This window comes from Schistocerca americana, chromosome 3, assembly GCF_021461395.2.
Source record: "Schistocerca americana isolate TAMUIC-IGC-003095 chromosome 3, iqSchAmer2.1, whole genome shotgun sequence".
Taxonomy (NCBI): Eukaryota; Metazoa; Arthropoda; class Insecta; order Orthoptera; family Acrididae; genus Schistocerca; species Schistocerca americana.
Genome location: NC_060121.1, coordinates 932,914,791 through 932,941,935, shown reverse-complemented (window position 1 = coordinate 932,941,935; position 27,145 = coordinate 932,914,791). Strand labels below are relative to the sequence as shown.

At 45.9% G+C, this 27,145-nt stretch overlaps 1 protein-coding gene and 1 non-coding gene across 2 annotated transcripts in view; one reads left to right on the top strand and one right to left on the bottom strand.

Moving 5' to 3' along the window:
• LOC124605382 (fumarylacetoacetate hydrolase domain-containing protein 2) overlaps positions 1–27,145 on the top strand; it is a 134,814-nt gene that overhangs the window by 50,057 nt on the left and 57,612 nt on the right. The window lies entirely within an intron of this gene.
• Trnal-caa lies at positions 21,437–21,511 on the bottom strand. The gene has a single exon. It is a non-coding gene; the product is annotated as a tRNA-Leu (tRNA).

The window sequence follows — 27,145 nt, the reverse complement described above, 5'->3', positions numbered from 1 at the left end:
TCGTATACCACTGTCAGTTTCCCTCTTCCCTGGTCCAGTGGCAATTGGTATTCGGAAGAATGACTATTGCTAACATCGGGCTGGAGTCTCTAATTTGACGTTCTACATTTACATTTATACTCCGCAAGCCACCCAACGGTGTGTGGCGGAGGGTACTTTACGTGCCACTGTCATTACCTCCCTTTTCTGTTCCAGTCGCGTATGGTTCGCGGGAAGAACGACTGCCGGAAAGCCTCCGTGCGCGGTCGAATCTCTCTAATTTTACATTCGTGATCTCCTCGGGAGGTATAAGTAGGGGGAAGCAATATATTCGATACCTCATCCAGAAACGCACCCTCTCGAAACCTGGCGAGTAAGCTGCACCGCGATGCAGAGCGCCTCTCTTGCAGAGTCTGCCACTTGAGTTTGCTAAACATCTCCGTAACGCTATCACGGTTACCAAATAACCCTGTGACGAAACGTGCCGCTCTTCTTTGGATCTTCTCTATCTCCTCCGTCAACCCGATCTGGTACGGATCCCACACTGATGAGCGATACTCAAGTATAGGTCGAACGAGTGTTTTGTAAGCCACCTCCTTTGTTGATGGACTACTGTTTCTAAGGACTCTTCCAATGAATCTCAACCTTTTACCCGCCGTACCAACAATTAATTTTATATGATCATTCCACTTCAAATCGTTCCGCACGCATACGCCCAGATATTTCACAGAAGTAACTGCTACCAGTGTTTGTTCCGCTATCATATAATCACACAATAAATGATCCTTCTTTCTATGTATTCGCAATACATTACATTTGTCTATGTTAAGGATCAGTTGACACTCCCTGCACCAAGTGCCTATCCGCTGCAGATCTTCCTGCATTTCGCTACAATTTTCTAATGCTGCAACTTCTCTGTATACTACAGCATCATCCGCGAAAAGCCGCATGGAACTTCCGACACTATCTATTAGGTCATTTATATGTATTGTGAATTGATGCCATAATCATACCGTTCATGAGAGAAATAGTCATCAAATTAAAATACGAGTGGTGAAATATCTAGTATCGAAATGTTAGTATTAGGTACAGCGTGTTGCTTACGATGTTCACGCTCTTTCCTCGATATACTCGTAGGAGGAAGCAATATAGTGCTTGACTGTTCCAGAAACGTGTGCTCTCGGAATTTTTTACCATAAACTATGCAGTAATGCGGCACGCCTCTCTTTTGGCGTGTGTCAGTGCAGTGTGCTGAACACCTCCGTGGCACTTTCACGACTACTAAATGAAACTGCAACGATAGGCGCAGCTCATGTGTGGAGCTTCTCTGTTCCCTCTGTCAATCCTAGTATTGATCGAACGAGGGTTTTGTAACCTACCTCCTTTGTGGGTGGACTACATTTCCTGAAGGTTCTTCCAGTGAATCTGCCTCACCTGCAATTACTTTTATGTGGTCGTTCCACTTTAATTCACTCCGCATGCATAGTGCAGTGCCTTCTCTTCTTTCACTCATCTACCATCGTCAGTTTTGCGTTGCTTCTTTGAGAATTTGAAAATGCTTGATAATGAGTAAGTCACTTAACCTGCTGAAAATAAAGGCAATCGGACAAGTAAGAGGGGGGGGAAGAAGTCGCCGCAACACCATACACAGTTATAATACGTGGAAATATGTATCAATATCAGTGATAAACAGTCGCCAGCTGTATGTAACCTTATTTAATTTTTGGAAACATTCAGATCTCCCATGATGTATGTGCAAGTACGATCGGTTGTAAAACCTCTTAACCCAGCTGACAGGAGTCGTTCCTGCCGGCACGAACCACGATTTACAGCCGAGTACCCCCCGTACGCTCAGTCACCGCCAGCACAGCTTTCTCCGCGTATGGCCGTGAACCTTGACACGCACAATGGACACTGGCCTTCCTTTCCGACGTGGCCACTATTTACCTAAGGGGCTTCATCACCCGCCCAGGTTTGAAGCTCCCAACGACAAAACAGTCCCATCCTCCGCACGCGTTCTGATCTTTCAGGAAGATCGGCCACAGTCGCAGCAGAAGAAGCACCGCGTGCTTGCTCATGTGTACTTTCAGCAAAGGGCAAATACCTCGACCTGATTTAAGGGCATAGGGAGATAGCCATGCTGCCAGTATCCTTTTTCGCCTTCCGCCCAGAGATTCGCGAACCCGCCACTGTTCACCATTCACCATAAGTCGAGTACTGACAAACGAAACTGAAAGCTCTGCGTACACCAGAGACCCAAAGCATTCGTCTCGGGTGCCACAACGCCACCACAGCCTAGAGCAGCAACCTCAAGCTTGAAAGACTTTTTCACTCTCCAGCGGAGTGCCTGCTGATATGAAACTTCCTGGCAGATTAAAACTCTAGAGCAGATGCGGTATTGGCGGAAGTATAGCAGTGAGGACTGGTCGCGAGCCGTGCTTGGGTACCTCAGTTGCTAGAGCACTTGGCCACGAAACGCAAAGGTCCCGAGTTCGTGACACGGTTTGGCACACAGTTTTAATTTGACAGTAAGATTCAACCTGAGGTCTGTCGATGGTGGACAGCACAGCCTCCACCAGTTTGACACTGACCAGTTCCCACTGCATCCGTACACAACAGGCAGTGCCCGTATCCGCCTGTGATAAACGCTCGTCTGTACCACAAAGTACACTACTGCCCATTAAAATTGCTACACCAAGAAGAAATGCAGATGATAAACGGGTATTCATAGGACAAATATATTATACTAGAACTGACACGTGATTACATTGTCACGCTATTTGGGCGCATAGATCCTGAGAAATCAGTACCCAGAACAACCATCTCTGGCCGTAATAACGGCCTTCATACGCCTGGGCATTGAGTCAAACAGAGCTTGGATGGTGTGTACAGGTACAGCCGCCCATACGGCTTCAACACGATACCGCAGTTCACGAAGACTAGTCACTGGCGTATTGTGACGAGCCAGTTGCTCCGCCACCACTGACCAGACGTTTTCAATTGGTGAGAGATCTGCAGAATGTGTTGGCCAGGGCAGCAGTCGAACATTGTCTGTATCCAGAAAGGCCCGTACAGGACCTGCAACATGCAGTCGTGCATTATCCTGCTGAAATGCAGGGTTTCGCGCCGCGCGGGGTTAGCCGAGCGGTCTAAGGCGCTGCAGTCAGGGACAGTGTGTCTGGTCCCGGCGGAGGTTCGAAGTCCTCCCTCGGGCATGGGTATGTGTGTTTGTCCTTAGGATAATTTATGTTAAGTAATGTGTAAGCTTAGGTATTGATGACCTTAGCATTTAAGTCCCATAAGATTTCACACACATTTGAACATTTTGTAGGGTTTCGCAGGGATCGAATAAAAGGTAGAGCCACGGGTCGTAACACATCTGAAATGTAACGTCCACTGTTCAAAGTGCCGTCAATGCGAACAAGAGGTGACCGAGACGTGTAACCAATGGCACCCCATACTATCACGCCGGATGATACGCCAGTATGGCGATGACGAATACACGCTTCCAATGTGCGTTCACCGCGATGTCGCCAAACACGGATGCGACCATCATGATGCTGTAAATAGAACCTGGATTCATCCGAAAAATGACGTTTTTCCATTCGTGCACCCAGCTTCGCCGTTGAGTACACCATCGCTGGCGCTCCTGTCTGTGATGCAGCGTCAAGGGTAACCGCAGCCATGGTCTCCGAGCTGATAGTCCATGCTGCTGCAAACGTCGTCGAACTGTTCATGCAGATGGTTGTTGTCTTGCAAACGTCCCCATCTGTTGACTCAGGGATCGAGACGTGGCTGCACGATCCGTTACAGCCATGCGGATAAGATGCCTGTCATCTCGAGTGCTAGTGATACGAGGCCGTTGGGATCCAGCACGGAGTTCCGTATTACCCCCTGAACCCACCGATTCTATATTCTGCTAACAGTCATTGGATCTCGACCAACGCGAGCAGCAATGTCGCGATACGATAAACCACAATCACGATAGTCTACAATCCGACTTTTATGAAAGTCGGAAACGTGATGGTACGCATTTCTCCTCCTTACACGAGGCATCACAACAACGTTTGACTAGGCAACGCCTGTCAACTGCTGTTTGTGTATGAGAAATCGGTTGGAAACTTTCCTAACGTCAGCACGTTGTAAGTGTCGCCATCGGCGCCTACCTTGTGTGAGTGCTCTGAAAAGTTAATCATTTGCATACCACAGCATGTTCTTCCTGTCGGTTAAATTTCGCGTCTTTAGCACGTCATCTTCGTGGTGTAGCAATTTTAATGGCCAGTAGTGTAGTTCGAATCTTGCCTGTGAGAAAACGTTCACCTTTTATTACCACCATTTGACTAGCAATGAGAGGACAGATCGAGGCCTACAGTTCCCGACCAGCAGAATCTTCTCTTAAGTCCCTGTAAATTTCAACTTGTAATTATTTGTTGTTCCTAGTCATATTTACCTGTTGCCTTGCCCTCATACTTGACTACTGCCAAGTTCGTTTGCAGCAATTATTAATGACTTCCATTTTGTTCTGTCTCAAGGTCCATTATACTGATCCATGAAACCGTGCCAACAGAAAGAAAAGGTCAAGGTTTCATATGCGGAAGGTGGCGGGACTCAATGATTAGAAGGAAAGAGTACAGAGACAGCGCAGTTTATAAATTCCTGTGTAGTTTAGCTGTGTAGTCAGATACGGTGCAAGTGTTGTCAGCTGGTTGGCAGCTGTTGCTACCACCAGCAGAGGACCAGTGTGACGCAAAGCCAGCAGATAATCAGCTCCCCCGCGTAGCTCGCCTTGCAGGCTTTCGTCGTCTCGTTATTGCGGATGTCTCCATAAACTTCGCGTAATGCCCATATGATGCTGATAGCCGGTTGCAAAAGACGCACATCGCTATCTTCTAATTGCCAGAAAGTTTCCACTTTGTAATTGACGGCAGCTCAAAAACAAAAAAGGTTATCTGGGAAAATGTACAGTATTTCCCGAATGCAGTCGTGTATGGGGCAGTTATACGCCCACCTGAATGCTTGGTGCACAATCTAGGGTGTGTCACTTAACAAGTTCCCAAATCAACTTTTTAAAAAATGACTTTTATTAGACATTTTATAAAGGTCTAACATTTATACACATTTACTCTGATCATCTGTGTAAACGTTTCCGGGATATATCAAGCGTGAAAAAATACTGCTGCACTTTATGCCCACCAAAAAAATTTAAAGAAATACTTTAGAGAGGCACTGATGTGTCAGTAGGATCTAGAATATGTAAATAGCTTTCAGCACACACTCTTAGCAATGTCAACGCACTTTCAATAATAATGAGGAGGAGGGGGAGGGGTACTTTATGCCTACAACATACTTTTTAAAGATATAGTGATGTGTAAATAAGGTCTTGAACTTGAAAATATTGAATATGAGATTCACTGGGGAAAGCTACATTTGATACTAACACTTAAATTTTTGGGTTAAATTTAACTGAAAACAAATTTATGGCATTCGGTAGAAGATTTCATTACAAACAAATACTTTTTCGAACTTTTAAAACATAACTTACTATGTTGCAATATTTGGGCACTATATTACAATAAGTGGGCATAAATAAGCTTCCCCCTTCGCCCTTGGTATTGTGAGGGTTAATAACCGCGGATGAGGATCGCACACTTCTGGATGCGCGTAAGGACTAGCGGTTGCGGTGCGGATGGCCTTGTCCTCGCTGACCTCCTCCTACAACAATCTGTGGGATCCAGAATCTGTGGGATCCGCGCGTTGCAGCGGAGTGTGTACTGATTTGAAACTTGCTGGCGATTAAAACTGTGTGCCGGACCGATACGCGAACCTCAAGCCTTTTCGTTTCGCGGCAAATGCTCCACCGAGTCATCTATCCAGCCACAGCACACGACCCTACCTCACAGCTTTACTTCTGCCAATACCTCTCTCCTACTTTTTAAATCTTGTATACGTTCTGGCATTCTTTGCTTGAGGACACACACTGCTGCAGACTGAATGATTTTACCGTGAAACACTGCCTTACATGGCCGTAGGCTGTGACCAAGGTATTTCTCCACAGATGTCCTTTCTTCCAGGAGTGCTAGTCCTGCACGGTAGTAATATTTGGAAAGTAAGAGAGATGCACTGGCAGAAGTAAAACTGTGAGGACGAATCGTTATTCGCTCCTGGATAACTCACGGTGTAGAGCGTTTGCCCGTGAAAGGCAAAGATTACGGGATCGCGTCCCGGTTCGGAACTTAAGTTTTAATCTGCCAGGAAGTTCCTATCTATGATATTATCTCAAACAACAGAAGTAGTGCAAACGTAGACCTCCAGAAATTTTTTTTCGATTTGGGTTTGACTTTGGCTTTGCATTATGCACTTGAAGAATCCGTCGTGTCAAGTAGTTGTAGTTAAGGCCGGTATTACACTATCAAATTTCTTTGTCAAATATCTTTGTCAACCATATTTGATGGTGTAATAGGGAACTTTGTCAAGTGTCGTCCAATATTTGATCAAATCTAGGGCCTCGCTGTAGATTTGACCAAAGAAGTCGCTTGTCTTCTGTTCACTGCAATGTGACATGTTATCAGGTGGAGCGCTAGCATCGCTGCAGCGTTCTGTCGTCTGTAGTGTTTTAATAAACATTGCCGGTAAATACAATTGGTGTGTGCCGACAACTACAAAATTAATAGATATATATGAAGCTGATGAGGCGCTTTACAACGTGAGGCACCCTGAATACAACAATAGATTAAGAAGATTGGAGACCTAACCTAACCTAACCTAACCCAACCCTCTCCTGTATCAAGGAATCGGAGTGTTACAGTGAGCCTGACTTCTGCAGATGTAGCAGTTCAAAAAAAATGGTTCAAATGGCCCTGAGCACTATGGGACTTAACATCGGAGGTCATCAGCCCCCTACAACTTAGAACTACTTATACCTAACTAGGTATAAGAACCACTCGGCCACTCCGACCACCAGTAGCAGTTCTTAAGTGAATATTGCGCTTTGTGATATGAAGATACACTTCACTGAGCACATACAGAAATGTATGCTCATCCATTCTTAAGTACACTCCTGGAAATTGAAATAAGAACACCGTGAATTCATTGTCCCAGGAAGGGGAAACTTTGACACATTCCTGGGGTCAGATACATCACATGATCACACTGACAGAACCACAGGCACATAGACACAGGCAACAGAGCATGCACAATGTCGGCACTAGTACAGTGTATATCCACCTTTCGCAGCAATGCAGGCTGCTATTCTCCCATGGAGACGATCGTAGAGATGCTGGATGTAGTCCTGTGGAACGGCTTGCCATGCCATTTCCACCTGGCGCCTCAGTTGGACCAGCGTTCGTGCTGGACGTGCAGACCGCGTGAGACGACGCTTCATCCAGTCCCAAACATGCTCAATGGGGGACAGATCCGGAGATCTTGCTGGCCAGGGTAGTTGACTTACACCTTCTAGAGCACGTTGGGTGGCACGGGATACATGCGGACGTGCATTGTCCTGTTGGAACAGCAAGTTCCCTTGCCGGTCTAGGAATGGTAGAACGATGGGTTCGATGACGGTTTGGATGTACCGTGCACTATTCAGTGTCCCCTCGACGATCACCAGTGGTGTACGGCCAGTGTAGGAGATCGCTCCCCACACCATGATGCCGGGTGTTGGCCCTGTGTGCCTCGGTCGTATGCAGTCCTGATTGTGGTGCTCACCTGCACGGCGCCAAACACGCATACGACCATCATTGGCACCAAGGCAGAAGCGACTCTCATCGCTGAAGACGACACGTCTCCATTCGTCCCTCCATTCACGCCTGTCGCGACACCACTGGAGGCGGGCTGCACGATGTTGGGGCGTGAGCGGAAGACGGCCTAACGGTGTGCGGGACCGTAGCCCAGCTTCATGGAGACGGTTGCGAATGTGTCCCTAATTTGCTGGGAAGTGGCGGTGCGGTCCCCTACGGCACTGCGTAGGATCCTACGGTCTTGGCGTGCATCCGTGCGTCGCTGCGGTCCGGTCCCAGGTCGACGGGCACGTGCACCTTCCGCCGACCACTGGCGACAACATCGATGTACTGTGGAGACCTCACGCCCCACGTGTTGAGCAATTCGGCGGTACGTCCACCCGGCCTCCCGCATGCCCACTATACGCCCTCGCTCAAAGTCCGTCAACTGCACATACGGTTCACGTCCACGCTGTCGCGGCATGCTACCAGTGTTAAAGACTGCGATGGAGCTCCGTATGCCACGGCAAACTGGCTGACACTGACGGCGGCGGTGCACAAATGCTGCGCAGCTAGCGCCATTCGACGGCCAACACCGCGGTTCCTGGGGTGTCCGCTGTGCCGTGCGTGTGATCATTGCTTGTACAGCCCTCTCGCAGTGTCCGGAGCAAGTATGGTGGGTCTGACACACCGGTGTCAATGTGTTCTTTTTTCCATTTCCAGGAGTGTAATTGATGTACGACCTGACATCCTCCACTATAATTTCACATAACAAGTTTTGTTGAATGCTTTTATCGTGTCGTCGTAAAACCCCACGACTTCACCCAGGTATATTTCCTTTTTTTCCCTCTCTTCTCTTCCGCATGTGCACACAGTGCAATTGTGGTACATGCTGCGGTTAACAAGAAGTTTTTATTGTCAGCGTTCTTGAACTTTGACGACAAATGTGATTACAGAGTAATACCCCTTCTAGCCCTACGTCAAAGATCTTTTTCAAATATATTTGACGGAATATTTGATCACATCTTTGACAAAGAAATTTGATAGTGTAATACCGGCCTAACTCCAAGGGCGCGGCAAGTACATAATAAGATATGAGGTTTAGGTTTTTGTATGATGTGCGCAGCGTCGATGTTCCTGGAACTGCTCGCCCCGAAGCAATCGTAACTCGTTTTCGTACTAAAAGCAGTTACCTTCAGAGAGGTAACCTCCCCGGCGCTGTCGCGTGCTGAGACAAAATTGCGTTGGTCGGCCACGCAACTGGCTACCTGCTGTCGGCACGCCACCACACTGGGGTCCCAGGCAGCGCCGCAGATCCACAGCAAAACCTCCGATAAGGCTTCTAAACTGTCTGGCTTATTTCTGACAAGGCACGCTGATAATTAATCTGTTCAGACCTCCTTCGTGAAACCTGACCAATCTTTCGGTATTTTGGCACAAGGCGGCACACGAATAGTTGACACATTAAATATTGTCGCAACATCTTCAACTTTTGTAGTCCTGTCTTCCTCAGTTGCGTGTAATACTACGGTATATTGATAATTTTTACTTATGGACCGTCTGACAGCAACTGAATAAAACACAATTTTAGTGCCATACGCGTTTCGCCTTTATTTTCCGCAAGGCATCAGCAGTGGCAGGTTGCGTGGACGATTTCCTACATATTACGCCCCTGTTGCATTTTTGTTCTTCTTCTTCTTCTTATGAATGTCAATTTGCGGTTTTTTTCCCACATTTGACGGCACTATGAACTGAACACTTGTTTCGATGCAAAAATGCAACAGGAGCGTATATGTAGGAAATCGTCCACACAACCTGCCACTGATGATGCGTTTCAGAAAATAAAGGCGAAACGCGTATGGCACTAAAATTATGTTTTATTCAGTTGCTGTCAGACGGTTCATGAGTAAAAATTATCAATGTGCCGTAACATTTTGGTAACAATTTCATTTCTGAAATGAACATTTTCAGATTTTTCACACAGGTAGTTTGGCCCATGGAAATCACGTCATAACGTGTTCAATATGCGCTCCATTGCAGCGGACGACAACACGAAGACGAACACGCATATTCCTCACAACTTTGCGGCACTAGTCTTTATTTATCTCGTTGCACATTTACACTATCCGGACACGCATTTCCATAATATCCAGTGGTCTGAAAGGGAACAGTTTCTCTTTCAAAAATTCCCATTAAAAAAGTCACATGGGTTTGAATCTGGACTTGGAGGCCAAAAGAATACCCAATGATAGCGCTGCAGGTTACGATGGGACTAACACGATTGCCGAATATTCACTGCAGTCCGCCTCGGTAGCGGCGGATTGCCAAGCAAAGGGAGCCGGGTCGATTCCCGGCCGCGCTGGAGTTTTTTTCTCCACTCGGGGACTGCCCATGCAATATATTCCGGTTTGTGTAGGCAATAAATAGTATGAATCTTAGGGTGTAGCCTACAATTACTGTAATTAATAATAATACGACCATGTCGTGTTGTTTTTACGTTCGTATCGTCAAAAATGACATTCTACTATTGATAGCCAATAAACAGAAAAAAAATCCTGTAGAAAATCCAATAATTATTAGCTGTATTAGGCGTTGTGCCATCTTGTATAAACCACTGTGTTCATTGGGAGATTGGTGGTAAGATGATGTGACATACAGTAATTTTCAACATCGTTTTGCATCCGTCAGGATTGACAGTTACATTGAATAACACTCGTTCGATTAAGGCATCCCTGGATAGAGCTATTCACACTGTCACTTTTCCCCCATCTGTCGTTTTTTGATGAACGTTTTTCGGTTTTTCTCTATCCCCAAAATCGAACATATTGTTAGTGTACTGTTCCATTTAGGTGAAAGTAAGCTTCGTCTGAGAACTGTGTGTTGAACATAATTTCATGTTTTTCATCTGCACGTAATGATTACTCCGGTCTTCACTGTTTCTTCTGTTTAGTCGCTCCCGTAGCAGTCATTTTATGGGAAAGAGCTTGACCACTCTGTAAAATTATTTGTGTAGAATAACAAGGCATACCAGTTTCCCTGTATGCCCCACCGGGATGACTTGTTTGGATTTCGTTGAATGACCACTCGTAGTTGCAACGTTTTACGGATAAAGAGCAGTCGGTGTCCAAGGCCGTTACTCCTCCGACAAACTACGTCTTCAAATTTCCTCGTTAATCGGAGAATTATGTTCCTTGATGGAGCCCAACGTGTGCTGAATATTACCCTAAATCTTCTTTTTGTTGCTTTCACGCTTTTCAATTCAGCATAAAGGAGAACTGCTTTCACGCGCTTTCACTTCTTTGTCCAAAGGACCATCTTCTGAATTTAGAAAAGATTTCTTGCTTGTTGTGAGTTTGTGTAGAACTACTTTAGAATTCCTTCTTTGGTATCTAATGATAATTTATAAAAACTATCATTTGTCACATCAACCACGACAGCCAAAATATTGCGAACGTCCCCATAACCTTTATCAGTTTCAGAATCAAGAACTCGTTCTGTAGATCCTTTCTCAATTAACCGGAACATTTTGTTCACCTGAGACTAGATTTTCTTAATAGTTAAAAATACTATCAAAACTTCAGAATAAGTCGATTTTCAGACACACACAATTGTGGTAATGTTCATGCCTTAATTTGACATTCATTAAATGTCTAAATTTCTAGATTGAACATGTTATTTCATTGTAATTTTGTATTTTATCTGTGTCCATTTTGCATTTTGTAGAATAACTATGCATTTTGTACATTTCGTAGGAAAAGTACCAAATGAAATTTAAAACCTTGCCAAAAAGTTGTAGGGAGTGTATGCATTGCCCATGAATTCTGTACAATGCCTTTATTTGACACTTCACCGGTAATGTATATACTGCCAGACAAAAAAATCAACCCTTTCAGAGAGTGTGTCGGTATAGTTCCGATGAGAGAATGTGCCATCTAGAGGATGGTAGATATGATGATGATGTTGCAGCAGATGGTGTAGCGTCTGGCATAGCTATTAGAACCTAGAGCGCCATCTGTATCTGCTCTTTAAAAGGAAATGCCCCTGGTCATAAGGCTTGGCGTTGTTCAGACATGTAGAGCAAGCAGGCACCACGCCACGGACAGACACTTGTGCTTCCCGCAGCCAACATAGCGAGTTTGAGAGGGGTCGAGTTGTGGCCTTTAAAGTGGCGGGGCGGTCATTTCGGAGAACTGCGAAACAAGGTGGACGTGCCACGTCAGTTTTGCTAGCAATCTTGGACACGTGAGCATTCTCACACTCGTAAACGAGGTTCTGGACGTCCATATAGCACAGGCGCCCGCCAAGACCGTCAGGGCAGCAGTGGTTGATCGTACAGGGCAAATATGACCTCGCAAGGGCCAACACGAACTGTTGCGGACTGGTTACTTACACTATGATTACGGGCGCGCACACCTCTACCTGTCTTCCACTCATGCTACAGCACAGACGTGCACTGCTGGACACGTGCCGTAAGAGAATCGCCTGGAACATGGAATGGTGCGCCGCTGTTTCCAGCAATGAACGCAGAGTCTGCCAGCACGCAAGCTGCGGTCGATTGAGCGTAAGACGTAGAACTGATGAGTGCTGTCTCTACAGACACTGTAGTCGTACTCAAATCTTTACAGTCTGAGATGTGATAAGCTACAACTCTCGTTCACCTTTAGTATTTGTGGAAGGAACGCTGACCAGCGGTCAATGTGTACAGAAGGTTGTTCGATCAGTCCTTCTGCCGTCCTTGCAACAGGAACGTGATGTGGTGTTCCAATAGAATAATGATTGCCCAAACAAAGTATATGCAACTGGACACGGTCTAAGAGATGTGCAGCTCCTTCCCTGGCCAGCACGATTTATGGACTTGTCTCCAATCGAGTATGTGTGAGACATGAGGGAGCAAGTGACATGCGCTACTCATTCACCCACAACTCTTACGGAGTAAGCGAACAGATCGAGCAGGTGTGGGATAATATATCCCAAAGTCACATTTGTGACCCGCTACATGCCAAAGTTAATAAATTCTAAGACAAAAAAGAAAAGATGCACCACGAAAGGGTTTTCCGATGGGACGTGATGTACTTCTACAGGTGGACAGACAAATGCTTGCAGTTTCAGAAAAATTGGATGATTTCTTCAAGAGAAGGAGTTGCACAAATTAAGCAAGTCAGCAACGTGTTGGCTCACCTCTGCCCTTTATGCAAGCAGTTGTTCGACTTGGCACTGGTTAACAGTTGTTGGATGTCATCCTGAAGGGTATTGGGCCAAATTCTGTCCAATTGGCGCGTTAGATCATCAAACTCCTGAGCTGATTGGAGGGCCTTGCCCATAATGCCTCAAATGTTCTCATTTGGGGAGGGATCCGGCTACCTTGCTGATGAGGGTAGGATTTGGCACCCAGGAAGACGAGCAGTACAAACTCTCACTGTGTGTGGATAGGCATTATCTTGCTGAAATCTAAGCCCAGGACGGCTTGCCATGAAGGACAACAGAACTAAATGTAGAATATCGTGGACGTACCACAGTGCTTTAATGGTGCAACAGATGACAACCGAAGCGGTCCTCCTACAAGAAGAAATGGGACACAAAACCAATACTCTTGGTTGTCAGGCAGTATAGCAGGCGACAGTGAGGTTGGTGGTTGGTATCCCACTGCTGTCTGGGACGTCTCCAGACACGTCTTCTCTGGTCATCAGGGCTCAGTTCGAAGAGGGTCTCATCACTGAAGACAATTATACTTCACTCAATGTCATTCCTGGCGGAACGCGCCCCCAGACACCTGTGCGATACCAACCAGCCAGTCGCCCGTCATACGGTCCAACAACCAGCAGTGACGGGTCTGGGGTGCCGTTTAATTTCATAGTAGGGCCCCTTTGGTGTCATCTGCGGCACGCTTACAGTACAGTGGGACGTCGACGGTATTCTACACCCCGTTTTGTTGCCCTTCATGGCAAGCCATCTTGAGCTTACATTTCGACAATATAACGCCCGCCCATACGCAACGATAATTTCTACTACTTTCGTGCTTGCCAAACCCTGCTTTGGCCAGCAAGGTCGCCGGGTCCCTCCCCAATTGAAAACATTTGGAGAATTATGGACAAGACCCTCCAATCAGCTCGGGATTTTGACGATCTAACGCGCCAATTGGACAGAATTTGGCACGATACCCCTCAGGAGAACATCCAACAACTCTGACAAGCCGAGTAACTGCTTGCGTAAGGGCCAGAGGTCTGCCAACACCTTATTGACTTACTCAATCTGTGAAGTTCTTGCTCCGGAATAAATCATCCTGTTTTTCTGAAACTGTAATCATTTGTTTGTCTGTGCGTTTACATAACATCTACCGATTTCCGTGCGTGGTTTTTTTGTCTTACACTGTACCTGCACTGCCGACTGTGGAGTCTATCCTGTGTACTAATGTGAGTGATTCGGCATGAGACCATACTTGGTACCTCAAAAGCGCTTGAACTACTGGCATGTAAAAGTAACATTGTCATGTACTCCTCACGTACAGTATTGCAGTAAATTTGGAATGAATTGGAAATTTCTCAAGAGATTGTCAACATCAATGAAATTCGCCAACAGCCTTGTGACTGAGATGTTGACGAATTTCATCGGTATTGACAATTACGTAATCAACTGATGTCCCCTGTCCACGACGAATCAACGGAGATTTCTCAAGGTTGTTCTAATTGGTTCTGGCAGTGTGCGTAGATACAGATTTTGTCCAAACAGCTATTCATCAGTTTTGAAGCTGTCTTACAACTGTCTCATGAATTAAATACTGAATGTGTTACACACCAGTTGTGAAGCGTGTGGTATTTTTATCACATGATGTTTCGGGACTACACTATCGCATTATCAAGTGCTTAAAACCTCTGTGCCATTAGGCACCGTGATGTTCCATCTGCATGGATCGTGAACGATTTCCCATACACTACCTAGTGACCTGTCATAGCGGATGGCACGCAAAGTGCGTTGTTGGTTTGCCCAAAAGATGTGCAGACACCATGTTGAGGGCGGTGCTTCTGAGGCAGCGGCAGAGAACTGGTTAAGGCGGCGAGGCGCCGGGGCGGGCACGCTGCCAACATTCAGAATGCAGGTCAGCGAGGCCGCAGGCGGCGCGCTGCAGCGGTGGGGCGCTGCGCCCGTGAAACCGAGGGCAGCCGTTCGAATCCCTGATCGTTAGTCTGCGCGCTCCTCTGGGAACGAAGCGGCAGCTGCCTAAACATAACCGCACTATGAGGCATTTTTCAGAAAGTAAGTGTACTGTGACGATAGTGGGCTGTAGTTTCTTGTTTCGTTTCTTGAGGATAGACAACACTGAGTCGTAGAGGAGGACCCCCTGCTGAGAGCGAGCATCGCAGTTAGTACGTAAACTCACGTTGTAGCGTCCAGTTGCTTGAGAGACGTCGGTAAGAAATCCCGTCACGTGCTGCGATCCGCTTCCCACTCGCGTTAGGAATAACACCTACCGAAATTCTTTCGCGAATCTAAACGATTTGCGGCAAGTATGTTATGAACAGGACGAGTGTATTTAAGTGATATAGAGAGTTTACTGGAGGCAGAACAAATATTCACGACGAACACAGTAGTGGAAGACCTTCCATTTTGATTGATGGGTTGGGGCAAAAAATCGAGGCAACTGCATCTACATTTATACTCCGCAAGCCACCCAATGGTGTGTGGCGGAGGGCACTTCACGTGTTCGTGAAGACTGCTGATTGACAGTGGATGAAATTTCTGCAATGTTTCCAAAGCTCTCCAGAAATCCTTTATACGAGACACTCACAGAAACGCTGTGATACCGGAGACGGTGCGCAAAATGGGCCCCAAGACATCAGACATAGCAACACAAGAACAAGTTACTTGAGCGAGTTGAATTGGAAGGTGAGGATTTTCTTACCTCCGTTGTGAATGCAGATGAAACGTTGGTGGATCATTACACGTCCGTGATAGAGACAGTCGTCACAGCTGCGTCACACTAATACTTCACATGCCAAAACATTAAAAACCACAATTTCGGGCAAAAAAATCATGGTCTACGTCTTTTGGAAACGAAAAGTATCATTTTGGTCGAATTTCTGCCTCAGAGGGAGATCATCACTGAACAACGATATTGTGAGAACTCAAGAAACGCAAAAGGAGCGGAATAATGAGGAGATGAGTGTGCTTGCTGCAGGACAACGCCCGTCCTCTCACAGCCTTAGCTACCAAGGTGCTCCTAGCCTCATCTGAATGGGATGGTATGAAAAACCCCCGTATTCCCCTGACTTGGCGCCTCCAGGTCATCATCTTCTTCACAGCTCTCCTGCGAACCTTGCAGAACTAGCACTCCTGGAAGAAAGGATATTGCGGAGACATGGCTTAGCCACGGCCTGGGGGATATTTATAGAATGAAATTTTCACTCTACAGCGGAGTGTGCGCTTATATGAAACTGGTAGAGCACTTGCCCGCGAAAGGCAAGGTCCCGAGTTCGAGTCTCGGTCCGACACACAGTTTTAATCTGCCAGAAAGTTTCATATCAGCGCACACTCCGCTGCAGAGTGAAAATTTCATTCTGGATATCTGCAGGATGTTACAGTGTACACTGTAAAAACACAGACTGCAGTTAAGTATTTCATGCCAAGACAAGAACGCGACAATAATCATTAGTCCCTCCCTGTGCGGGAATCACAGCAGTTGTTAAGAGTTCATGACGTAACGCACGGTGACATGTGGAAGTCTGGATCGGTCCTGGGGACTGCACGGATGGCCAGGGCGGTTAAGACGACCGCTCGTGTAAAGCCGGAAGTTCGGATTCGATTCCTGGTCCGACACATTTTCGTTGTCATCAATACATTCTGAAGCTGGAGTCTGATCATACTCGCAACTGCGAATACAATTCTTGTCTCGTTTTATTTGACTGCCCCGTACTTTATTGGTGTCTGCCACACCAGGACGACTTGAGCAGACTGTAGTGGAATGGTATGAAGAACAGTTGAGGAATGGAATGTGTTTTTAACTTTGTGCTAAATTCGTATGAGACCAAACTGCTGAGGTTATCGGTCCCTAGGCTTGCACACTACTTACGTTATAGATGTGGATTTCAAAACAGAACAAACTAGAAGAAGAACTGAATATACTCTGTAATGGAGAGCCACCTGAAAAAGTGGACAATTTTGAATGTCTTGGTACTGTATTAAGTACAATGCCATAATAGAACAAGATGTGCTAAGTAGAACTGAGGAAGCATTCTCAGCGTGCTAGCAGATGAATAACACGTAGTAGGGAAGAAAGAGAAGTATGGAAACATATGCAAATTTACAATGCAGTTGCGGCACCAGTCGTAGCGTATACCGTCGACCGTTTGGCACTACAGGATATACACCTAAGTAGGGTTACTCCCAGAGAAATGGCGTTTGAGGAGAGAAACAACAAAGACCAGAAAAGAGAGAGAAATGAAATAATCTGATAAGAGTCTGGACAGAAGAAAGCAGCGTTTGGTGGTTGAGAAGCATTAGTTAAGCTAAACAAGTATTTAAAATGCGTGTAGAGGGAGGAGCTGGACGAAGAAGGCCTCACATCACGTGGGAGAACAATGTCGAGGAAATGAAGATATTCTGCAAGAATAGAATGAAGTAGAACAAATGGAGAGAGCGAGGCTACCTCGACGCTTGAAAGCATAATGGAATTGGAGGAGAAGTAAAATAATGCTAGTGAGCATCATGAACATTGGGATAGAAATAATGTGTTGTTAGAAACACGTATTACTGACGAACTCTATTGCTAAATAATTAATGAAAAACTGAATTCAATCCTGAGTAAATAATAGTGGCAACATTCGTTGTTCAATGTACTAATGCAGCATTTCTCAATCGCCGTGTAACAACACATTGGTCTGTCGCAGATTTTTAGTCTATTTTTGTCTTCCCCATATAAAATACGTAGTACAAAAAATAGTATCGCCAAATCGTTTCTTGGAGTAAGAAATTTCTAAGATTTGTACCTCTTAATTGTTCCATTATAAAAAAAGGTATTCTAAGTATTCACGTGTTTGCTTTTTTGCATATAGGAAAAGAAATCACATATAGGGGTATGGTGAAAGTTTGAATCATGTTTTAGTGTGCGTTAAATGAAAAGAAATATTGAGAAATGCGCACACAGAGGCATTTTTAACAGTCATTGTTCCCGCGCTTCAGGCGCAACTTCAACGGTAAGAAACTCTAGTATGTTGTACAATGCGGAGAATCCGCTGCCATGCATTTCGCAGAGTGTGGCTTTAGATTCAGAATGGTTAAAATTTAACGACTGAATTAATTATATGTTAAATTATTAACTGGGTCATAAAAAAAGTAAGCCAATGTGGTGGTGTAGGCCGTGTATCGGAGCTATTAGCTTCGACCGTCCTTGACCTTAATGCCATGGTAACCGTCAGCGATAATATTTTTCTTTTTTACGTATGAACACTACTTACAGGTAAAAGTTTCATGACCGGCCAAATAAAAAAAATACCTTGTCTTGCAAATAGTAAAACACACTTTGGTTTTACACTGAGAAGATACACAACAGCAGACGTAACATGTGACTGATGATTAATTTACGAGAGTAAGGTTTTGACTGCGTGTCTCTAGAAATAATAGGGCTGGCACGATTTTTGCATTGAAAATTCCAACATCAATCAATCAGATCATGCGGCCACGTCGAAATAATAATAATAATAATAATAATAATAATAATAATAATAGATGTCTACAGCTATTGTGTTCCATTGTGTTTGGCAGGTAGCTCAGTTCTCACAGTTCTTGAACGTAGCATGTTATCATTCTCTCGTCGGTTAAGCCATGCTGAATTCAAAGGAAACTCACCTCTCTACTGAATGTCGTAAATCGCGTCAAGAGGCAGCTACGTTCTGTGTTTGGTTGGAGATTAAACACCTGTCAGCCTTCAGCATTTTTCCCGGGCGTTCGCGAGTTTATCAACCGTGATACACAAGCTGGGTGTCAAGACCTTGGTCCACATTCCAGCCTGAAACTCCTGATACACGTAGGCGTGTTAATACGATGAGAAGTCATGTCCTAATGCGGGGACAATTTTGTCGATTCAATTGTCAACATTGTCACGGCAGGTTCATTCCGACACGTTTACGAGGGATCATCCCTCAAAACGATGAGATGGTTTACCACTTCCCACGGTACACTGGAATCGTTTGGTGAATACTACTAATTCGGACAAAACTGAAACGTATGTATCTCATTTTATTAATCACCAGCGAGTTTAATACAACAAACTGATAAGCAATAAGTCATTATGTTGTGGTGTCATGTTCGGTATGCTATGCTACAAAAAGAATCTGAGATTTCTATTGGCACAAAACTACAGTCACAATCATTGTTGTTTGGAAAGAACATATTAAAACTGTACTGTGCAATAACAATTCAGCCAAGTCTAGGTACTTTCTAATCCAAGTCGACATTTTGGCTTTATGTCCAATCAAAGATCACTCCATAAAAAACTGATAAAAGATTCCATGGGAATAAACTTAATGGTATCGACGTTCCCAAAAACACAATACTGGGGATCACAACTAACTTTCATCTCGAGTCCATTGATCTCTGAGGATAAAGAACGTTCTGCGGCAACCTTAAACCTTTCTGCGGTGACTGTAAAAGGAAAAGTCGAAGTCACGTGCAGATTTTCACCGAAACGGCGTCATACTCAGTTATTAACTATAGATTTTGTGCTTCCCAGTAAATTTTGGTGACCAGTAGAAAAGGGAATGTACGTAAATGGTAGCGACTGTATGGTGTAATCATTTATACTTGGTATAATGAACTTGGATTTCTGTTTCCCGTACAGGAAGGAAAGTCAGATTACCGATACCTCTGTACCTTTCCAACGGTTGAATAAAAAATCTATACCACAAAAAGACTCACCCAGGGCACGGTTGTCCAATCCCAGTCGCAGGTTGCCTCTCTAATGGCTTCCAACTGCAACAAAATTTTAATTTTTAATATTTTATACTGTTACTGACGGAATCTAAAAATTTAAAATGCTGTCATAATCTTCTCATTAAGAGCTATTATCTAATGTTAAAAGTTTAACACGTTAACTCAAGTATTGCAGCGAGAAACTGTGTGTCTGGAGGCAACGCGATCGCAAATTACCCAGGCATCCGTATAATATTGGAGAATGAGAGCACTTAGCGACTTTCAACAAACTTGGCGTATAATTACTAACCTCTTTAACTTTAATGTCAGATACACTACTGGCCATTAAAATTGCTACACCACGAAGATGACGTGCTACAGACGCGTAATTTAACCGACAGGAAGATGATGCTGTGATATGCAAATGATTAGCTCTTCAGAGCATTCACACTAGGTTGGCGCCGGTGGCGACACCTACAGCGTGCTGACATGAGGAAAGTTTCAAACCGATCTCTCATACACAAACAGCAGTTGACAGGCGCTGCCTGGTGAAACGTTGTGATGCCTCGTGTAAGGAGGAGAAATGCGTACCATCACGTTCCGACTTTGATAAAGGCCGGATTGTAGCCTATCGCGATTGCGGTTTATCGTATCGCGACATTGCTGCTCGCGTTGGTCGAGATCCAATAACTGTTAGCAGAACATGGAATCGGTGGGTTCAGGGGGTAATACGGAACTCCGTGCTGGATCCCAACGGCCTCGTATCACTAGCAGTCGAGATGATAGGCATATTATCCGCACGGCTGTAACGGATCGTGCAGCCACGTCTCGATCCCCGAGTCAACAGATGGGGACGTTTGCGAGACAACAACCATCTGCACGAACAGTTCGACGACGTATGCAGCGGCATTAACTATCAGCTCGGAGACCATGGCTGCGGTTACCCTTGATGCTGCTTCACAGACAGTAGCGTCTGCGATGGTGTACGCAACGACGAACCTGGGTGCACGAATGACAAAACGACATTTTTTCGAATGAATCCAGGTTCTGTTTACAGCATCATGATGGTCGCATCCGTGTTTGGCGACATCGTGGTGAACGCACTTTCGAAGCGTGTATTCGCCATCGCCATACTGGCGTATCATCCGGCGTGATGGTATGGGGTGCCATTGGTTACACGTCTCGGTCACCTCTTGTTCGCATTGACGGCACTTTGAACAGTGGACGTTACATTTCAGATTTGGTACGACCCGTGGCTCTACCCCTCATTCGATCCCTGCGAAACGCTACCTTCCAGCAGGATAATGCACGACCGCATGTTGCAGGTCCTGTACAGGCCTTTCTGGATTCAGAAAATGTTAGACTGCTGCCCTGGCCAGCACATTCTCCAGATCTCTCACCAATTGAAAACGTGTGGTCAATGGTGGCCGAGCAACTGGCTCGTCACAATACGCCAGTCTCTACTCTTGATTAACTGTGGTATCGTGTTGAAGCTGCAATGGCAGCTGTACCAGTGCATGCCATCCAAGCTCTGTTTGACTCATTGCCCAGGCGTATCAAGACCGTTATTACGGCCAGAGGTGGTTGTTCTGGGTACTGATTTCTCAGGATCTATGCACCCAAATTGTATGAAAATGTAATCACATGTCAGTTGTAGTATAATATATTTGTCCAATGAATACCCGTTTATGATTTCCATTTCTTCTTGGTGTAGCAATTTTAATGGCCAGTAGAGTATTTAATACATTTACTCATTTGTAAATTACTCAGATCCAGAATGAGATTTTCACTCTGTAGCGGAGTGTGCGCTGATATGAAACTTCCTGGCAGATTAAAACTGTGTGCCAGGCCGAGACTCGAACTCGGGACCTTTGCCTTTTGCGGGCAAGTGCTCTACCAACTGAGCTACCCAAGCACGACTCACGCCCCGTCTTCACAGCTTTACTTATGCCAGTACCTCGTCTCCTACCTCCAAACTCTACAGAAGCTCTCCTGCGAACCTTGCAGAACTAGCACTCCTGAAAGAAAAGATATTGCGGAGACATGGCTTAGCCACAGCCTGGAGGATGTTTCCAGAATGAGAATTTTCACTCTGCAGCGGAGTGTGCGGTGATATGAAACTTCCTGGCAGATTAAAACTGTGTGCAAGGTTCTGCAAGGTTCGCAGGAGAGCTTTTGTAAAGTTTGAAAGGTAGGAGACGAGGTACTGGCAGAAGTAAAGCTGTGAGGACGGGTCGTGACTCATGCTTGGGTAGCTCAGTTGGTAGAGCACTTGCCCGCGAAAGGCAAAGGTCCCGAGTTTGAGTCTCGGCCCGGCACACAGTTTTAATCTGCCAGGAAGTTTCAAATTACTCAGATGTTTGAAGCTGCTCTAAATATGGGAGTCAGATTGTTTAAAGAATCGGGGTTTAGTGGTATCTCATGTAGCGGTGCCGACGCAAGCCAGGGCCCGATGCTGAAATCCAGCCGACTGCCGACACCCGCAGGTTCGGTTCTTACGCCATACCAGGCACTCTGGAACTGCGCCAGAGCGCTGGGGCAAAACCGGCGTTTCGAGACATTTCGACGGCGTTTGGCAGGCGGCGTCCGTGACCTCAGCCGCAACAAGACCTGCCTTGTGTGTAAAACCTGGCTGTCCGGCCAGACTGAGTATGTCGAGGCTGCTGGGCTTCTAATGGATGTCCGCTGTGTGTTGGCATCTGTCGCGAGTCTGTTAACGTCCGCAACGCCGTAGCCTGAACGGGTCGGGTCTCGGGCTAACATCCCCTCAGCTCAGGGCCACAAGGGTTCCCCATCACCAGCCACCGCCCTCCAGTCACTGGTTTGGGACTCGACCCCGTGCGACGCAGCCGTGTTCCGCTATACTGAATAATGGCACATTTCGAACGCACCTATGGGAGCAGGGGCGCTGGCTGCTTAAACAGTACATGGGGCGAACGATGCGCAGCTAAGCAAGGTTACTGCCGAGCCTTATTAACAAAAGCATTGGCACTGGTGCATCGTCATCTGCCCGACACTGCCTGCCTCCTGAGAACTCTCTAACACCACCTGTCGAAACCACTAGTCAATAAACTATCGCCAGTGGCTGCCCACATCTTCCGTACTTACTCTCCTCTTCCTCTGGAGAACAACTTGTCTCCACTCCCTTACAAACGGTGTCAGCAATGACCACATCATCCTTTACATCCTTAGACTGATAACCATTGCACTCATACAGGCTTGTTACAAACATAGGGTGAACTTTCATTACCTTGCTGTTGAGACAACTCAGCACAATGAGCTGCCTTGAGAAGCTATACAGCTGACTAAGTCTCGTTGTTAAAGAGTCTGGGATGGCTACCCTTCTGGTGAGTGGTGGAACCAGGTTGAAAGGCCAGTAATTCGCTGCTCCAGGTGGGGTAGCAGTGGTGTGGTGAGCGCAAGTGCATCTCCAGGTGGGGTAGCAGTGGTGTGGTGAGCGCAAGTGCATCTCTGGGAGTCGTGATACATATCGTCATGAAAATATCATCGTTAACACATTTTTTATTGCTCAACAAACAAGCCATGACGACGCTCAGCAAAGGTAGTGCCCCACGATGTAAGCTGTATTTGGCCAGTGGAGAGATGCAGCTATCAGCTCGTGACCCAGCAGAGTTGCGAGTTGGCTGGAGTGACGATGGCAGCGACTTGGCAAGGACACAGACCACAGGAGTAGGCAGCAGCCCGAAAGCAGACTAGAGGCACCTAGGCAGACTCAGTGCGGATAAGACGGCTCACAGGAACAGGCGTGTGTGCCCACTTGAGGATTGGTGGACAAGGAGTTTGCCTACACAAGTGACGGTGGCTGAGCGGCTGCACGGCCCTGATCTCCAACTGTGCGCCACCAGAGCAGGAGGCCAGCAGTGGCTCAGGTGGACCCCCACAGGTGCCCCTCCGGTTGGAGCGCGCTAAGGTGACAGCATTCGACTCTGCGCAAACGAAAGGGCCGCAGCTGGCGGCAGTAGGGCACAGAGGTGGTGACTTGGTGCATGTACACTCATAGATCACCCCTCGGATTTGTTGGCTGGCACACTGCAATACCCCTGTCTATAAATGGGCTTGGACCGTCCTTGTTTTGCTGAAGCTATGGTTCCTATTCCATAAGGCACATCAGAGCCACAGCTCCGATGTGAAGCAACAAGGTTGATTTGTCCCTTCCTTCCGTTAAATAACACGAAACGTTCACCAGTTATACCAGTTAAAGATTTATTTACAACACAAGAAATAAACTCGCAGATCTGGGGTGAACACAGTAACTTCAGAAGGAAAAAAGTAAAAGCTTTCTTCCCTGAGTGAATGTTCAGATAATCCGAGTTCCAAAAAATAAAGGTCACAAGTTGAATCCCTTTCGTTCCTACAGATTTTAATTTTGTAATTCTGGCTCTAAGTCCAACACTTCTCAAATGTTCGAGACGTAGCAAAACAGAATAAAAAGCCCTCTACATTCTGCGATGTCCCTTTTGGCCATTCTCAGTTCACGGTGACGGCGAAGAGTTGATCGTCGAGCACGCCGTCCGGGCGAGGTCTCCCTAGTGCGGCTGTCTGCGCTGGAACTGCTGGCAGCCATAATAAAGGATGGGGCCCCTCCACGCCCACACCAACGTGATAACCAAACCAAAAGGTCTACTGTCATCTCCGTATAACATGTTAGTTTTTGAATCAGGAGTCATAGGGTGCGGGCTGTGATGTTATCCATGCGTCTGGGTAAGATTACTCATTAACATGGTCCATCAGGAGACAGAAAGTGGACGAAAGCGATTGAAGGGTAGCGGTTGTAAGGGCAGAGGAAAAAAATGCCAAGGCAAGCGCCAAGGGAAAAAAACCTCTGCGACAGTAGGACGGGTAGTAAGGGCAGTAGCGGCTTGCTACGCACTGAGTGCAGTCTGTAGTCGTGAGTTGATGTTAGACGGCTTCCAATCTTGCGCAAGGATTGCAGTGTTATCTGCGTAGATTGCCACCGTCGTGTTGTGTGTAGCTGGGAGGTCGTTAATGTGGAGGTTAAACAGTAAGGGCCCTAGGATGCTTCCTTGGGGTACTCCTGCCTGGATACCATGTCGTGTCGATTGCCCTGCATGTCGGTCGTCGCGGCGCGGGCCTAAATAGTCGTTTCGCGGTGTAATTCTTCTGTTTGATTGGCTCTAACTTAGTTTCGGCGGAAGTAGGAAATAGTTCTGTCTGTGCGCGCTGGATCTGCCGCTGGCCCGGTTACTGGTGTCGCCCTATGTTGATCTGCCAGTAAGCTGGCTGGTTTGAATTTCCGCCTCACGCGGACTGTACCGTCGCCGTGATATGCGGGTTGCTGTCGGCGCCTGTTACACTTGTCACTGTAAAGGTCACCCATCCACAGTGGCTCTGCCTTTTTGCTGTCGACTCTTCTACGCCTCTGGCCGTAGCGTGTGGTAACCGCCTCGAAGACAGAACTTGCCGTATCACCAGGTAGCCTCCTATGTTACTTCGGCTGGGCAGTCCGAACTGACTAGCTTCCACCGCCTCTTGCAATAGCCGTTGGTGGTGCAATTTCACCCAGACGTGCCGAGTAAATTAGCAGCACAACACGCCTCCTTCCTTCAGGAGATCGTCACCTGATCCAGCTCACGGCAATTCTACAAAGTTTTGATACGTATCCTACGACATGGCAATTATACAGGGTAGTCAGAAACAGTCTGAACACCTTGTAAGAGTGTTGCAGGGTAAATTGTTCTGAGAAATAAATTTCAAGCAAGAAATTAGACATGTTGCGCCGTTTCCGAGCTAGTTAGCATTAAAAGACCGTCCTTGTTTTACGAGAGCATCGGTTCATATCCCGTGATCCAAAACAGACCCAAGGCTCAGACCTTTAGCAATCAGGTCACACATGTCACAGCGTATCTGCTTTTCTGCTGCATCAATGCAGTCACGCTTGGTCGTAGCATGTTGTAACCGTCTCGGCCCACGGAGGACGACAGGTAGCCCCGGCCTACCCGAAATGACCTGCTTCCACGGCCTCTGGCGTTATCTGTGGGCAGTATCTCACTTTTACTCAATCGTGCCAAGTAAATTAACAGCGGCGCAACAGTTTATAGTTAAGGAAACGGCAAAAATCGACAATGGTGTTTTGAAAAGAAGTATCTGCTTTCAAAAGTTCAACGGGACAGACACTAATGCATATTTATTGCCCCTTTCTTCGACGAGGAAACCCGTGTGTCGGAGTTCAGTTATTAATTTATGGCAACTACTCCACGCTCCACCTTATGAAATCTTTAAAGCACGGGAAATTCCTACATACAAGTTAGTCACACCACCACCAATTCATTTAGTGTTACAACAAATCACAGCCTCACTCAATGGCAGCTACGCATAGATCTACAGCGCATATGAGATGGAGATACATCATTGCAGCCATGAGTTAACTTGTTGTAATTTCATATTGAAAAGAACGCGGCAGATTTGCTTCATCACTTAGTCCAGTTTGTACTCCTGTTTCGTTTCCATCTCATCGTCGAGTTTTACACAAATGTGCAGGAAAATCTCTGAGAACAGGTATGAGGTATTGGTTACGCTGAGGAAGAATGGACGTTGTTAAATGTAAAAAGTAATAGATTTTAACTGATGGAACTCATGTTGGAAACAACGGAAGCTACTAAGATGAATTACTTTATTTTGCTACCAGCATTTTCAGGCAAATAATCCATCATCTTAGTATCCCTATGAGTCATCAGTCAAGACTTTGAAGATGATCGTTCTGTGTCGCATGGCTTATTGTAAAGTCAAGTCTGCTACGAGAAATTTTACTCTCTCAAATAACATTTGTAACCAAACAGAAGATGCGATTACTCATCGCTGTCAACATCTATCTGATTGAAACTTACTTTCGAAGATAAAATTTCTTGATGTAGGTCTGACCTAATAATTTATTCGGAGCAGAATAGTTTTTTTTCTGTTGGACCTTTGTATATACATTGACTGTCGACATAAGAGGCAGCCGTAGACCAAGAGTAGTTCAAAGGGCTATTGAAAGTACACACACAAATATTTGCACGTGTTTTGACTGCAGCATACTTTAATGTTAAACAATGTGTTCACTGCTGCTGCTGCTGGCAAACATGAACAAACGTACATAATATTCTAATTGAATACTTGAATTATAGCATTTATCGCTTTATTAAAACCATTTGATGTATAATATTTTAACTCTCTCTTTGATTTTATTTGTAATGTACACCCTTCGATTTCAGCAGTGAACTTTACCCTAGATGAGCATTACGTGCGAACATCATGATCTAATACATTTGTGGTGTTTTGGACGTTATTTGTAGAAACCGGCAGAGGCGTAGAGAATGGTGTGTGTTAAATAGAGTCTCCAAGTTTTAATTGGTAACATGACTCCGAATCGTCCAACTAAAGCTTTCTTCGGATGACCAGTCACTAGACGTTTGAAAGCGGAGTGGTAATTTTTCAGCTGAAAGAAGGCAATGAATATTGCAGTTGGAACCCGTCCCTTTCTCCCACTAGAATGTTTGTCGCCAGAAGGAAGTTTCGAGAGACAAACAGCT